The 17616-nt window shown below is 43.3% G+C and overlaps 1 long non-coding RNA gene across 1 annotated transcript in view; it reads right to left on the bottom strand.

The window, feature by feature from the left end:
* The window catches only part of LOC125707570 (uncharacterized), a 34648-nt gene that overhangs the window by 9142 nt on the left and 7890 nt on the right, over positions 1 to 17616 (bottom strand). The window contains exon 4 of the long non-coding RNA XR_007382304.1: positions 15152 to 15268. This is a non-coding gene — a long non-coding RNA (uncharacterized LOC125707570). The remainder of the gene's footprint in view (positions 1 to 15151; positions 15269 to 17616) is intronic.

The following is a 17616-nucleotide window of genomic DNA, read 5'->3' as shown; positions in this document are numbered from 1 at the left end:
GGATCTAAAAAAAGGACCCAGAATCAAGGAACCCCCCCCCCAACGCGCCCCGGAGCAGCTGGTGCCGCCTTACATCTGCTTCAGCGTAGCATCCCTTCAGTCCACATTAAATCCTCCCCCACCCCCCTCCGCAGACAACAAAAGACTTTTTGTCAAAGTTACTTAAAAGAACATAGACACAAAGTAGTCCTGCACCCCACCCTTCGTCTGGAGAAACACTGGGCGTATATGAAGGTGGACAGATATCTCGCTGTTACTGACGCATCGCATTCAATCGATATGGCTTCAACACTGTGTTCAAATGTCCCCACGATGTGATAAACCGCCTTCTACACTGTGTGTGTGTCCAAATGTCCCCACGATGTGATAAACTGCCTTCTACACTGCGTGTGTGTCCAAATGTCCCCACGATGTGATAAACTGCCTTCTACACTGCTTGTGTGTCCAAATGTCCCCACGATGTGATAAACTGCCTTCTACACTGCGTGTGTGTCCAAATGTCCCCACGATGTGATAAACTGCCTTCTACACTGTGTGTGTGTCCAAATGTCCCCATGGTGTGATAAACCGCCTTCTACACTGCGTGTCTCCAAATGTCCCCAGAATAAAATAAAAACCTGTTTTTCGGTCCTCATGAGGGAAACTCTGTGACTGTAATCAAAATCTAAGAACTGCAAAAGACTTGTATTCTGTTTGGTGGGGAAACTCAATTTTATAAAAATCTGTGACTGCAACCAAATACCTAAAAATTGTATTTAGTTTGGTTACTTATGGTTAAGGTTAGGACTGGGTAGGGGTTAAGGCTGTCATTGTTGGGATTAGGATTTTTCCCTACAGAAATGAATGTACGCTCCCCAGAAAGACATTAATACAAAGGTTTGTGTGTGTGTGTGTGTGTGTGTGTGTGTGTGTGGGGGGGGGGGGGGGGGTGCATAGATCACATTTGGGGACCAAAATGTCCCCCAAGTGCGGTGAAACCTGAAACATCCTCACTTATGGGGACACTTCTTCAGGTCCCCATCTGGATAACCTCAATTATATAAAAATCTGTGAATGTAATCAAAAAAGTAAAAATGCCAAAAGTCTTGTATTTGGGTTGGTTACTTATGGTTAAAGTTAGGGATGGGTAGAGGTTATGAGTGTCGTGACTGGGATTAGAGATTTTCCCTATAGAAATGAATGGATGGTCCCCATTTAGATAGGAAGAGCCACTTGTGTGTGTGTGTATGCATGTATGTGTGTGTGTGTGTGTGTGTGTGTGTGTGTGTGTGGTAAGGGACACACAACACTCAAGGCCAGACCGGTAACCTGAACCAGCCCAAAGAGACAAACTTAAAAGTCATAATTACTGCAACCGATAAAGTCTAACTGGCTCAGGGATATTATTGTGCTGGATAATGAAATACACACAAAAAACAAGCGATTTCACCACATGTGATCAGCACATAATTTCTCTATATCCGTATAATAAAAATCTCTAAATCTCTATAAAAACAAAATCCCAGCTAAACAAACAGGCAATCCTCCCGTGACATTTAGATTTCTCTAATAAATCTGGAATTAATTTCACTTTCAAAACCTTGCATAACAATAAAGATTCCCCTTCCACAGGTTATATTTAAAAGGTCTCAGCCAGTCACAAAGTCCCTGTGGGCTGAGCCACGATTCTAGCGACATGGACAGCAAATGAGCTCATCTGAAATTCTGAAGGCCTCTGCTGTGACAGTGGTACTGAGATTCCAAAAAAATTCATAGAAATTCGCCATTTGTGAAACTGCTTCTCAATTTTCCCATTCGTGTTGAGCTTCCTGATACAGATCTGCGTGTTCCAGTAAAGCCAGTTTCTAGGTCCTGGCTATGTTGATGAATCGCTGTTGTTCTCATTGAAGGTGTCTGGAGGGCCTGACAAATCAGTGCAGACAGCATCACATGACCAGGCATTTTAAACCAATCAGCTGTCCAACTGCTCTTCCATGTCCATCTTCCAGGCTCCAACCGCGTCATGGGAGAAGGTTAGCATGTTTGTGGCAGGGGGATGTTCAGATCCTGAGGCTGATAGGCCAGCCGCGATAAAACCTGCAACCGCGAGATCGCGACCATGGAAACTGTGGCTGGCAAGCAGTACCTTTCATTTGGAGTCTGTGAAGAATCAAGCTCAAGGGGCCAGAGCCAATCGAAATCAATCCGACGCGATGGATTTTCCTCGTCGGGCCAATGATTTACGAGACCCAGCAGGTCTAGCGAGCGTAAATAAAACATGGAAAGTCTGCAGATTATTAAGTTAAATGAGAGGCTATCTATTTTCCCCTTAATGTTGTTGTTTTTTTTTTCTTATTACACAGGAAAAGGGGCGATTGTGGTGCATCCAATTTGAGGAGCCGAACCAAAATGCAATTCAGCTTGGTGGTGAATTAATGAATTAATCAAAGGCTTCAATTTGAAGAGGGAATTACCCAAACGGTACATAGTGACAATCTAACAGCTTAAAAAAAAAAAAAAAAACACAATCCAGTTGCCCTGTTCCATTTTGCACGGTCTCTACAAAGGCCTTGCCACTCATAGACCAGAGCAGGGTTTGACTTGACCCCAATCAGAGAAGCTCCTATCTCACTGACCCCTGAAACCTGTCTGCGTGGCCCAGCTTGCGGGTGATATGGAGCAGTCAGCACGACGCTTCTCCTGCCTGCTTTTTCATCCGGGCTGCTAGCCTCGTGTGCACTTGCCAAATTCAAAGCCGAAATAGGCAACAGCGGCGAACAGGCCTCAATCCTGAGAAAGCGCGCTCTAATTATTTTGTTAATTATATATTGACAGGTCTTAATTGATGTTCCAATGCACTAATTAAATAATCAAGACTACTGGTCTCCATCATCTGACCCTTTCAAGTTTCCTTTCACTCTGAGTTGCATACCGAAGGAATATTCTGGAAGACACACAATTTCCAGTTGGACTGGGTGATTCTTTGCCTCTGTTGCCTTTGCATACATTAACCTGTCTATATCACAGTTTACACTTACATGCTTACACATTTGTACCTAAAGTCATTATATTCACGTTTACGATCTGAAAAAATCATTTGTTAGTAGAATGACTTTCTTCCATCAATAATAAAGAAAAATCTGTTTCGTTTTTTTTTTTTTTTAAATGTGTTCTATGTCAATTTATGTATTTATGTATTCTGTCGTTTTAAGTATTGTTAGTTAGAATTAAAAATTATAAAACTGCATTGATTTATTACTGATTCACCTGACTTGCACCATGTGCATGATTATAAGGGAAAAAAAATCAAAACCTTTCTGACCAATAAGATGTGAGAATTCAACATCGTCATGGTATAATGCAATTGAACACTGCTATTATCAGCTGTGACATCACGCCTGCAAATGTTTTTTTTAATGCCTGGTACTGGTGAGCAGGTAGTGACCTCATAACGGCACCCACTGCACGCACTCTCCATTTGGTCTCACACTAATTAGCACTCCAATCTCCACTGGAAAAGTTAACACATGTGGTTTCGGGTGATAATTTGACGTTAGCGGTTTAACTCTTTTCCAAGATGGCTCCACTTCCTTTGATAATTCGCGCACTTTCCCCCCCCCCCCCCTCCTCTTTCAAACCAATTCAGCGAGACACGCTTGAGGTTGCTGTTGGCACGGGCCCAGGCAGCGTCGTGCGAGAGGTGACACTAATTGTGTTTCTCCTAATTAAACCCCGTCTGACCTTGGTGTTGGGAAATCATTACTTTCAAGCTGCAATCATCGCACCGCAGCAACTCTGTCCACTTCAATTCGCCTGTTCCGCGCGTGAAGCCTTTTCCCCGCCAAGACGCGGCAGGAACAAAGGGGTCAGAAATAAATAAATAAGCGTTGCCTGTTCCCAGGACAACAATGACTTCCTGTGGAAAGGGCACAGATGTGGGCATCCGAGGCTCGAAATCTGCCACGGGGGAGAATGAGTGCGTGAGGCGGGGGTGGGGGGGTGGTTCTTTATGAAATAACACCATAAAAAATACAAGGCTTTTGAAAAGCAATGCCATTCAGAGAACAATCTCAATGCTCTCTCCAGCTGCCTGCTAAGATCTAGCCCGGCTTTAAAAACAAAAGGAAATGGGTCACACAGCCAGAGTAGAACCGCAGCTCGCGGTAAAGGGGTCGGTTCTGACCGGAAGCACGAAGGGCTGGATTCACCCGGGCGTCGCGCGGGATCACAGAGCCTGGAAGGGAGCTCGGTCGCTTGCGTCTACGGCACGCTGCAGCTCCGGCTCTGATCTGAATGGAAAGGCTGTGAGGTTGCACCTCAGAGGTGTAAATCCAGTGAGCGGAGAGAGGTGTTCCGCAGCCGAGCCGAGCCGAGCAGGAGCTATTGCCATTCAAAAAGTGACTGGCACGTTACAGACAATCCCAGTTCACTCCAGAGTAAATGAAGATCCTTATAAAACCTCAACAAATCCTACTTACGTATTCACGGCGACGATTCCTTGTCGAGGGACTATTTTCAAATGGCAGAATTGCGGTATGTAGATGATAAGCACGGAAATAAATTTCTTTTAATAATGTGTACTGGAAAATTCCCAGAGAGCAGCGCGATTCACATTCCCCTCCTCATTCGACCCCTCCCTCCAGGAGCTCAACACAAACTACAGTCCTACTGTAACTACATCTGACAAGAATAACAGCGTAAGGTCACTGTGCTAAAACATAATTAGGCACATTCAGATCTGCAAAAAAAAAAAAAAAACAGGTGCCAGCTGTTTGTCTCTTATAAAGCACTTTGCATACCATTCATTTCCAGCAATGTTGTTTTCTCCACGTATACCTGCTACTGGAATCCTGTTGGAACATTTTATCCCATTGGTTAAATGGACCTGAATGCAGCATTCGATACAAGCTTTCAAAGGCATCTGAAGGAAGGCCGTCATCGGACGGGCGATAGGCAAAGGTGATGGTGACCTTCACAACGAAAACTTGTGAAAACCGCCACACCCACCCAGAGCTGGTCGCAGCAGCTACAGAATCAGCCACAGTTTCTCAGCACAAACGGACCTCCCGTCAGGATGCACTCCGCACCGCTAATCCTTCCAGCGCACCCCTTTGTAGTGGAGTCAAATCATACCTGCCGTAATCTTAATTGTAATGTGAGCTCACAATTGTCAAAGCTAATATTCAGCCCACTCAATGGCAGGAGCAGCATACCAGGCATATCGTAATTGAATTATATGTATCATTAGCAATTCAGTGATTGTTAATAACCTCCTTTATTGGCAGCTGCCTTATTCACCTAATGAGCTGTTGCTTAGCAATCAGTCTAGCACACCATAAGCCATCAAGCATGCCAGTTTTAATCCCGATCCACAGCACAATAAAAAATACAGACCATGTGACAATTTTACTTTACCCCCCCCCCCCCCCCACAGCCTTACAGTGCAATACACGTATATGCATATTCATCCGCTGCAGCAAAGATGCCCGATGCAGTGACTTGTGAGGCTCTGCGCTGTATTATTTAGCAAACATGTCATTAGGATCAATAATGGATGAACAGTCTGCATAGGAGAAGCTAACAGGCGTACGCCTTCCTGTCGGGCCTTTGCACCTCTACGCACGGCCAACCACCGTCTGTCCCTCGTTCTGGAGGGTCTCCACGAAACCTCTCCTTCACACACGCAAGCGTACGAGTACAAAAAAAACGTCAGCGGGCATCTCGGGTGATAATGAGCCAGAGCCTAGCCTGGGGGCTTTTCTCCATTCTGGGGCGTGTCGTTTCCATGCTGCGGAAACGGAAAGAATGGACGTACGCGAGAAACTCTGGTACCAATGAAAGATTGTGCACAGATCCTACTCAGCAATCTGGATACTGCTGAAGTATTCAAACCCCAGTTGTCATCATTATTAAATCATGGTAATACTCCTCAAATCTACAGTCGAAGATGAGGAACTGTACCTATTGTGTGCTACCATCCAAACAGACACTAGATCTCAAAGCCATATGCTTAACGATCTGGGCTCTTCCTTCACCACACGACGAACTGTGCCTCTGAGCACCTGTAGGTTGTTGTGTTAGCACCGAGGTAGCCAAGAACAGATGCTATGTATATTACGGCTCAATCCTCCAGGGTGCATTAAAGATCATATTGCTATGCACTCGAACCCCAATGCCTTGACACATCCGTAGAAGATGTCAGGTTCAACCGATACTCCGAGGGGATTTGTGACAAGCCTAAGCAGGGAGGTAAGGAGAGACCTCGCGTCAAAAAAACATCGCTGACATATTTCTGAGGTTGATTACAGCCAGCGATTGTGAACGTGTGCGTCTATAGTGCAGAAGTTCCTGTGGAGCGACTTCCAAACAACAGCTCGGCACCACAGAGATTAATAATCTAACCTTCCGTCCTCGTGGGCCGTCTTTTGAAGATGCTGGCAGAACTAATGAGCAAAGCTTCATCATTTTTAATAAGGTGATAATGTGTGCCATTTACAGCGATTCTGTTTGAACACCATTTTGTTTGTGTGTGTGTGTGTGTGTGTGTGTGTGTGTGTACTTGTGCAACCTCTCCAAACAAGCATCTGGCTCAGTCCCCCCAGCTCGGGTCCAATGGGCCGGCTGCCAAGACGGAACTGCCGAGAGGGGCGTCCAAAGCGCAGATGTGTCCAATAGGTCCCACATTGACGAGGAATCTCCGGAATGTCTGGCGGACACAGCACAAGCTGTGTAGTGGCCTGTTATTACTGGCCTGTCATTTTTCACAGCGCCACAAGGGGGGCGCTGTTTACAATCCACCATCATGCAGACAGTTGTTTCTATGATTTAATGTCAGTGTAACACTACCCAGTATAGAAAGGAAAAAAAAAAAACATTAATTTAAAAACAGGAATTTCAAACTTAACAATGAAACATATAGAACAGCAATCTGAAAGGAAAATTTTCCGCATTCTGAAATACGCGGGGAACGTTCTACGTTTGAGCATAATCCATTTCTGCATGTTTTGATACTACTTACTGTCAGACGCATGTATTTTCAAAATCGCTTCGCAAGCTGGAACATGAATGTGCGGGTCTCAGCTATGTTTCATTAACCCTGCGCCGAATGTTAACCCTGGATATGTATTTAGCACTCGCCTACCTAAAAGCCATGCTTTCTGTTTTCATTTACGTATATAAATGAAATAACCCTTGCCTTCTTAAAAACCACTATACATATTTTGTAGGGAAATTAATTACATCAAGCAGCAGCCGTGATAAGGGCTAATAACGGCTTATTACGGCTTTTACTCTTTTCATTGCTGTTAAAACTTCTCTCGTTTTATCACAAAAGAACAAAGTGCATTCTGGCACCAGATTCTGCATTAAAGCAATTTGGAATTTTCCAGAATGCCTAATATAGGGTCTGGCTTCTCCTAAGCCTAATTTGACAAGATTAATTATACAATTAATTTAAAACTCCTCTCAATTATGTAAAAAAGGACTGGCTGACTTCTTAAAGAGATCTTTCACCTTTGGAGAGGTGAGGTGCCTGATAAGCGTCATTTCAATTGAAAAGGAGGAAACACAGCATATTTTGCCTCCATTTAAATCTGTGAAGGACATTTCTTAGCATTTTATTCTCATTAACAGAAGCTGAAGTTGAGCTAGCTTGTATGCAAAGCTGACTAAGAAAGAAAGTGTGAATTAATGACACATTTTCAGCAGCTCTGTTCCACTCATACTTTTTATACCGTGTACAATGACAATCCACCCTCTGCTTTACATTGATCCAAGCCCACCATTTAAGTGATCAAGGTGGAAAGCAAGTAATTCATCACAAATTCCTTAATCTATTTTTCACTGTGCATGATACAAGTCTCATTTTGGGGCTTAAAAATATTGGAATCCCGGAAACCTTGAACCCCCACTTCAGTAAAAGAAAAGTCAATTAACCAATAAACACACCTTTATGCAATCCTTGACATTTGAAACGGCATGAATATTGATGAAGTATGATGATGCTTATTTAAAGATTCCCGTGGTTGTGAACCGCGCGCGGCTAAATCGTAGCGTGATTTATTGATCTATGTATGTGTTCTGAAAACACTACGTGCATCGGGAAGCATTTGTCAGGGATCGTCCCCAATGGGCACCAAAGAAACCGGATTGCGCTTAATTCATAGATTCAGTTTAACGTGTGGCATAAGGTTGACACGAAGAGGACCTTGAGAACAGGCTGGTGAGTTCAGGCCTTCTGCCAAGCCGGCATTATGAATACATCTCTGAGCCTACCCCAGCGCCGGGCTACCAAACCACTGGGGATGCATCGAAAAAGCTCTCTCAGAGCAGCCTGATTTCCAAAGACCTTCAGGACCCCCCCCCCCCCCCCCCCACCCATTTTTGTTTTGTTTTTTCGGCTCCTGGACGCACAATAGAAGCCAAATGGACTCGACCTTAATCTACCCGAAAGTGAGCTTCTGAGAAATAACATCCAACCTCAAAGGTAAAGGGCAACCACCGTCTCCGCCGAGGGTCAATTTACTCCATCAGAGAATTTGGAAAAATGGGGAAATGCTTGAGAGATCCATTGAGAGAGAGAGGGAGAAAAAAAAGCTGTGTGAAAATAACCAGCCCCGATCACCCTCCGCTATGCCGGAATTTCTATTCTGAACGTAAAATATAAACCTTGGTACTACAGTTTGAATCTGGAGACGGAGATTTTTATGAAGACTTTCAGGATTCACACCGAGGTAACCTGAGACAATATAACACAATTGTGGTCCAGTTAGGAAGCTAAATCCAACACATCACTGGTAAAACTGAGATAAGGTAGCAGCAGCCTCCTCAAATATCACCTTCAGCAGAAACTAGGGAACATGTATGAATTCACATTGCCTGAGAGACGTGGCATTAACGCGGTGCTCAAGAAAACCCTTTTCCTCATCATTTAGTTTCAGCAAACACTTTTCAAACACCAAGTGTCTAGACCAATCAGAAAGCACCACGAGAGTGTTTGCTAGGCATGACCATAACTCAGGATTTGTAATTTTGGCTAGCTCATTGACCTTTTCCCTAAGTAATTTAGATAGCTTGCTATAATTACTCATACACGTTTTGACTAACATCATAGTTACTATAGAAACCTTTTAATTAGAGAACAGCGCTTCAAAAAAATCTTAACCCTTTATCTCAGTGTTAGGCTTCTCTATCGCTGGCGCATGGAGGGATTTTGAAGAAGAGGTTCATAAGCAACAACAGCTTTGAACATCTTTGTAAATTCTACATTCAGGATATCTTGAATCCGACTGTTTTCCCAAGCAGCCGAGTCTAGCAGGAAACCACAAGCCGCAGCCCTGAACTGACAGAAGATCCAGGAATTGTTATTCAACAGTCAAGAGGGAACGCATATTTACACCACGCATAAAACTGGCAAGATTAACCTGAATTCTGTGCCAAGAGGACATCGAACATGAATAAATAATTCTGTGTTAAGTTATTTGTTAACAGTAAATATTCTAAATGTGTTCTTGAACGCATGACTTTTTAATATTTTTGGTTTCTTAATCTTTAATGCTCATATCTCATCTCGAAACAATGGAGTTTAGCTCTAATTGATTCCTTGGGCGTGGATAATTATGGTGTCTCTGTGAAGCCATTTGGCCTTGGGTGAAGAGCACTCAGTTTGCCAACGTGAGCTTCCACGGCGAAGGGCCTGTACATTAACTCCCGCATCCAACAGTTTGCTCTTTCTATTCCCCAGATTCTGCACAGGACAAACAGTAAACCCTCCACCCATTAAGATCAACATTATTCATTCAACCACAAGGCAGTCAGCCAGCTCCAGGTTAAGTCATCTGGACGTGGCAAATAGGCTTTTGTCTGGCCAACTTCTGATGAATGATTTATTACACTGAACGTTGTAACAGCAAACAACTTTCTACCTATTTTCTTGACAGGCTCCCTGTGACACGGATATATGTGCGTTTAATGGCCGCTGGGGGTGCGGCTGGGGGGGAAAGGGTGGGGGGTGTGCAAGAAATAAAAGCAGACGAAGCTGAAATCCCCCGCAGGTAAGAGAGTCATTGGAAGCTGATGGTCTCTCACACAGGTCAGTGATACGTACTGCTTCCCGGCAGCGTCGTGAGAGAAATGCGAATGGACTCCCTGTGAGGCCGGCATCGTTTAGCTGTCTAGACACTCGCCGCGGCCCCGGTCACATCTGCACCGCTGAGCGCCGCGGCCCGATTGCTTCCATTTGCCCTGCCAGTTTGCGGAGGCGTCCGTGACTCCTCTCGTTTGTCAGGGACTAACGCGCGTTCGCCTCCCGGAGATAAACAGAAAGATTCTCGCGGCCCGGTGTGTGTCCCTGACTGGCACTGCGCTCGATTTAACACCCCCCACCCCCTTTCATTTCTCCACTTTTAACGTGCAGCACAGGGAAAAGAGGGCTGACAGGCACGTCACTAAGCCAAAGCTGTGTTCCTAACGCGGGTTCGAAGGGTGGCTCTATAGCGCCACCTAATGTATGCAGCGGCATATGCAAACGACCATATATATAGAAATTAAACGGGCGCGGTCGACAGCCTCCCCATTCCGGCATCTCCCATGATGCCAAGTCCTCGTTTAAGTGGAAGGTCCACCTTCAGTAAAAGATAAAAGGATGCTGAGACTGCTTCGCTTGAAAACCGGCTCACCCCCCTCCCCCACAAGCGGGGCCTGAAAAGGAAAGGCCCCCACAAGGGCAGCCTGCCTGCTGAATACCAACAACGCGCGATCCCTCCGGAATGTTAACACGTCTGCTCGGAATGATATACAATGCGATATGATATATAATATATTCAATACGCTGATGTTCTCTCGCCGATTTTTTTGTTTATTAAGATGCGGGCCGTCATATCCGCTATCGTCATACCCTTGTGCCTCAGAAATATCACGGCACCACTGTAAATTGACCTATACCCACACAACGTATCACACACATTTAAGATGAAATGGTCTCGTTCGAGGGGTGGGGGGAGCAGGCGGGCATTTCCTCACTGCATAATGCTAATCAATTAGGAAGCAGCATCTCTGAGATGATTACTAATGCCACTATGCCCAAATTGAGGGATCGTCATAAAGTAATTAATTAAAACACTGTCTACTTTCACTAGTAGTCGGGTGCAGGTATAAAGCCTCTGCGTTTTCCGGCAGTTTGCTGTATAGGGACGGACGGAGGACAGCTCACTCCGCCTGGATGAATACCCATAAAATAAGCACATTTTTCAACCAATAGCTCCTCGAATGCTATCACTATCAGCTCTTCAAGCACTAACTTTCGTCGTCCCCGATTCAAAGTCATCACCAATTATCCAAGAGTGTGAATGAAACATTTTATCAACAGATTCAAAATCGGTGGGTAAATTCTGCCTGGAAAATCTAGACAGAGAAACACTTACAAGAACTAGCATTGCTCCAGCACTATAGGCCATATACCACCAACACTCGTGCCTCTGCTATTATGCAGTACTTCTGGTATATTTGTAAGAGCTACGCTTTAGTCATAATGAACAGGTGACCTCTGCACAGCATATGTATGTATAAGACACTTCTGGAAATTGTCAGATTTGTAACTACACTGAGTATAGGCTGAATGATTTCTAAGCACGACTTGGAAAAACATGTACTGTATATATGAAATACCCTGCTCTCTCTCTCTCTCTCTCTCTCTCTCACTCCACACACACACACACACACACACACACACACACACACACACACACAACCGACACAATATACAATACATAACAATATACGCTAACACATTTGATACTCTTTCAGTGGAGGAAACATTGAGTGTTCCATTACTTCCATCCATCCATTTTCAATACCCATTTACCAAATGCAGGGACATGGTGAGACTTAAGCAAACCCCAGTCCAGGTCCCACACAACAGACAATTCAGGGGCACTAATTCAGCTAAACCACATTTCTTTGCGCTGCGGGAGGGAACTGCAGCACCCAGAGGAAAGACACAAACATGTGGAGAAAAAGCACGCTCCACGCACACAACCATGTCCGGGAATGCAGGGAGAGGCGAGTTCGCGTCGCCAACCACCTCGCCACAGATTAATCCACAACACCAAATTAAAAATAAAACACTTCCATCTATGCATCCATCTTCCATTATAAGGTCACTGATAAGTAAACACATGGATTATGAAATGCAAGATGCGAGCACTTTGTATGAACCATTTGCTCACCCTAATTTTATAAGAGTTTAGATAAATAGGGCGTTTATCATTTTGTTGAAGAAAAAAAAACAACACGCCGATATCGCCACAGAAGTGTTACCAACGTAAACGAACCATATCGGCCTTCCCGGTATATATAGCGCCCCCTAGCGCCCCCAAGAGTTAAAAGGATCGTTCCGCTTTCACAACATTATAAGAGGTGCCAAGATTTGTCAAGAGTGACAGAAAGGGCATTTCAGGCAAAGAGCATCGCTGCCCGACAAAGGAGCCTTTATTCTGCGACGGGACGCCGAAGACGCGCCGCGACTCCCCCTCGACTTCAGCCCAGCGAGTTATAACCTTAACAAATATGCCTATGCATTATTTATTTATTTATCCATCCCAGCATTGACGGCTTTAATTAAGGGGCTTAATTGAGGGCTTCGCGCAGCGGCGTGCTTTTCAGGCTACGATAATTAATTCATATCAGACGATCGTTAATGAATGCTACCTTTCTATTGCTTCGTCCCTGAGCTTTAATTGCCACGCTCTTCTCCCTCTTGAAACGGCGTGACATGACAAACGGCGAGAGACGTGTCACTGCTGCAGCTTTAAACATTCAATCAAAGAAAATCTGTTTGGCTAAAGCCACGGCCCAGCAAAAGCACATTAATCTCGAATTTGTTTTTTTTTTTTATGGTATCTATTTATACAGTAACGGTAAGAGAAAATAGCCCACCAAATGGGTTGCATACGGAGACGTAGCATTCAGTGCCTTTTGTGGTGCGTATTCTGCTTGGCTGCGCTGTTGCGTACTGGATTAGCATATCAAAAGGTTTTTGGACACTTCACTGGGATGTAAATACTGCGCTTTCTTAACTATTTTTCCAATTTGCATGACAAGCCAGGTTTATTTTTGTACTATCCCCCAGGTCGATTTCTTATGGTGTAAAAATAACCAGGTATTTCCATCATAAAATGTGGACATTACTAGACAAGAGGACGATGATATTCAGAATTCGCGCGTGCAACATTTAGAGTCACTTCAGGGGACACGTTCACCTTTCGAGAAGTGATGAACAAACTACATTTCATTTCATCTGAATCAGGACAATTTTCATGTATGTCAACAAAACAATGGTGTAAACGATGAAATTATACCACTTAGACTGAAATTATATCCAACCAAATAGACAAATGATTTAAAAATACAGCTATTCTCTGTAAGGGCTTATCTCTGCGATGTCACCTCTGCAACTACAGCACAACTGTACCTGCCAAAGTTTACACAGCATGTCTGCAGGAAGCCCTGGTGATTTATCATGGATGAAATTAATTAGATGTCTATCAGAAAAGCAGACTAACTAAGCCCCCCTCACCCACCCACCCTCTCTCCCCCTCCCCTCCGCATGCCCTTGGTGTGTGTTTATAACACACCTGTGCTGGAGGACCCCATCAAAAGATATAGAATCTGACCATAACAAATATTTTCGGTGGGCAGATCTACTTCTTTACTGCTAACCTATCAGTAGATTTGATTTAATGCCATTAAATTTCTGGGAGCCGTGGTGTTGTTTATAAAGGTCCGGTGGCTCCATCTAACAACGCCGCAAGGCTTTCAGGAATCCAAGATACAAGCAGCATTTTGAATCCGAGTCTTCAGCATTTCAGGTGGCTTTGAAATGCCGACATACGCGCACTCAATTAATATTCCAACCTGCTTAATGCCCTTAATTTGGCTTTAAAGCAGCTAGGATATTAGGCAGGCCTCTGTGTAAATAAATCAATCAAAATTTCAGAGTCTATAATAGGATTCCTGGCGTTTAACTGAACTTTGATGCATGAAATGTCACTTTTGAAGTGTATACACAGTGTACTTTCCTTTGCTCACAGAAAAATGAAAAGCAAAGAAACACTAGAGTTGTGGGGGAAAAAATGATGAGCTTTCAGACTTGCCCTCTTTTGCATGCAAATCATATCTGCTTTTCTTATTAGCATAAATGCATGAGGAACTCTAAATGCTTTTAATTTCCAATCTCAGCGAGCAGAGGAGTAATTTGTCACTGTCAGGGTGGAAATCTAAAAGGGGGGGGGGGGGAAGAAAGGGAGCCAAGGACTCCATACTAAATTGGAATCATCAGAAATTTTTTGATTTGCTAATTGTCTGATGTGAGGTTCAGTCCAGCCGCCTTGAAGGTGTAAACACTTCCAATCCGTACTGGGGAAAAAAAAAACAAAAAAACACACGAAGAGGAAACGTGACGTCGCGTGACCAACTCGACCGACCAGGGTTCCTGTCATGGGCAGAGACCAAACCTGGCATCTCTCCGCCATCCTGGCCAAAAATTGCATCTGTAATCATTCCCTTAAGGCACCATCAGAGGAAACTGGAAGAATATTAAAACAGGCATCTTTATTTACAATAAGTCGGATGGAGAGGTTGTTAGGTGTTTTACCCCAAGGTGTTTTTTGGGGTACATATGCTATTGTATTATGGTAAGCACAGAATTAGAGAAATAGTCCTCTTTAAATGCATCCATTAATACCATACCTTACTTGTTGTATTGTGGCTATTGTGTTTTACCACCATTGTGAGCTTAAGCAGTCCACGAATGAGTACAATAAAAATAAACACCTAAAATCTAGGGAACTGAAGCAAAGAGATTCCAGTGACACTGGGTGAACCAGTGAAAATGGGCATTTTGCAAATGGGGTCTATGCAATTGCAGAGGAGTATCTCTAATCGAAAAACACACTCAGGGAACAAAAAAAAAACAATGTTATAAAGTCAACAATTACAAAAACAAAAAAGGAACAAAGGACACAATGAAATATTATACATGAATAGTGTTGCTCCAAGCAACCAAAACAATGGCATTGAATTTCGGTTTTAAGGTTTATAAAATTGATCAATAAGCTTTTTTCATACTGAAATAGCAGACGTTACATTGTACCTCTGAGCAGCTCAGAATGCTCACCGAGAATGGCCTTCCCGTCACACCGCTTTCTGTGGTATGTGTCGTCTCGATGGTCAGAAAATCCAATCTCACAGTTCGGCTGGAAAGTTATTTTGCCTCTTGTATTCTTTAAAGGTGCTATACAGGGTGATAAAAGGGGTAAAACATGTGAAGATCATGTTTACTCTATAGTGGGACACTGGGTGCTTGTTGTCATGTCTGGTTGCTGCTTCAGCGTGGGCAGACAGTCCGCTCACCACGTTTCTCCATACGTCGCTGCCATCTAAAAAGGGAGATAACGTGAGGCTAAGCGCATATTCTAAATTCATTATGACAGAGCTTCGAGCCCTGAGCCATACCCGGGATGCACTTTGGTAAGAGACAAGCCAGCGCGTAAAGGTATTCTAATCTAGCCAGTCACCTAGACGTAAAAGCAGCTAACCACAGCGACTCTGCCCAGACCATCAACGCCATGCGAGATCACCAGCCCCGTCACCGTGAGGAGAGATGATCTTTCCCATGCATCAGGCCTCAGTGGAGGCCGACACACGTCAGCCTGGCGAAAATAAAATCTTACGGCTGACAGGTATGTGCGGTCATAGACAATAATGATGCACTGTCAATTTTGTGGCAAAGGTGGTTTAACTATCAATAAACATGTTCCCTATTTTATATTAAGGTTTGACCCTTCTATAGCCATTGCTAACCTTATAAGAATATTTCTATTTACTCCTGTTATATATTAATGTAGTCATCTTATTTGATATGCCCAAATAGTGTTAACATACTGCAGAGAATAATTTAAACATAATTTCACACTGAAAGCCACAGAATACATTAATGCCATTGCTGCTGTTTACATCAATCAAGAAATCATTATGGATAAAGGTTTGTTATTCCATGCATTATCAAATTAATGATCTTATATTGGCAGTAACTAAGTATTCTTCGGGCTGGTAAATAAATGTAACATTGTATATAAAAACACATGCCTGCTTATTAATGGAAATATTAGGTTAAGACAGCCTTTTGGCTTCAGTACAAGTGCAACTCACTCATGAACGTTATTGCACACGTTAATGTAAGCGTGCATACTGAATCTGCTTCTGAAGAGACGTGCGTGAAATCCTGAAAATATGGCCCTGAATATCATTTAGCTTTGAGCTTTTCTTAACAAGGAGCACTCCAGCCTTGACATGTTTTGTTGAGCTGGGCATTCTGTTGGAGTGCCATTTCAATTTAATGGACGTCGTAGAAATTAACTGAATTCTTTAAGTGTTTAGAAGAGTATTAACATACAGTCTTAAGTACTGGAAATACATTCAGTAAGGTAAGTATTTGATCTGTAGCTATGCATGTTGTAACTAACCTTTCTCAAAAAGGGCCACTGTTGAACTGGTGCAAAGCAACACTGCCCTCTAGTGTGCGGCCGTTTATGGCAGACATTAAAAACAAAACTACGCTAATGAAAATCCGTTCACCTCTAATGCAGAGATTCGGTTTCCGCAACATTTTTAATAATGGGATGACCCCTGACCCAACCCGCGTTACACTCACTGACTACAATCTCATTGTAGACACGTTTTCTGGGTTTGTTACGACGGCAGTGATCGGTATTAAAGCTATAACAAGGACGGAAGAGCCAGAATGCTGGTATTTAAACGCCATAATTCTGCCGTTCCTAAAATCAAACGAAAGAGAAACGAATACCAGTACTTTGAAACGTTATAGCCAACACGTCCCCCAAGATACACTTTCATCTACAGGAACATTTTACAGAGTCTTTAGAAAGTAATATGTAGCCACAAAAACGCATTCCATACAATCACTGCACCTCAACTTCTTCCATCTTTCTCACTTTCTGACATCCATTACTGAGAGCTGTCACAGGACGCAAAATATTGACTGTATACAGAGTACGGTCAGCTTTTTTTCTTCCAAAGTAAAAAAAAAACATTACATTTAAATACATGAAGGACGTCCTACATATATGGTGTATTTGTTTGCACCACCACTTGGGTTGTATGAATGCACGCAAACCCCAGTTCACTAGTAACCGTAAAAGCCCAGTATTTCCCCTTAATACGAAAACATTACGACGTTGTTTAGCCGTTTACGAAATCCCACACGTCGCTGCTAAGGTATATTTTGGGGGTTTATTGTCCCCGGACACCGCCACGTGAGGGTACAGCTCTTACGTACCAGAGCGAACTGCTGGGCTGAATAACCCACATTTTCAGCTTGTACTATTAAAAAAAAAAACAGCTAATCGTTATTTTAGCTTAAAATTAAGCTAATTACGTTAAGAACGACCAGCTACTCACTAATAACCACATTAGAAATGAACTGAACTGATAAGATCTGTTGCCATGGCTACGGCATGACATCTTAGAAGATGAGATATCGCTTTGGTTTTTTTCAGACTGACTTACTGTGCAGACTAACTTACTGTGAAAAACGTATTTTTTAATTATTACTTTTGAAGG

Source organism: Brienomyrus brachyistius, chromosome 14 (genome assembly GCF_023856365.1).
Source record: "Brienomyrus brachyistius isolate T26 chromosome 14, BBRACH_0.4, whole genome shotgun sequence".
Taxonomy (NCBI): Eukaryota; Metazoa; Chordata; class Actinopteri; order Osteoglossiformes; family Mormyridae; genus Brienomyrus; species Brienomyrus brachyistius.
This window is presented reverse-complemented; position numbering and strand designations above follow the sequence as displayed.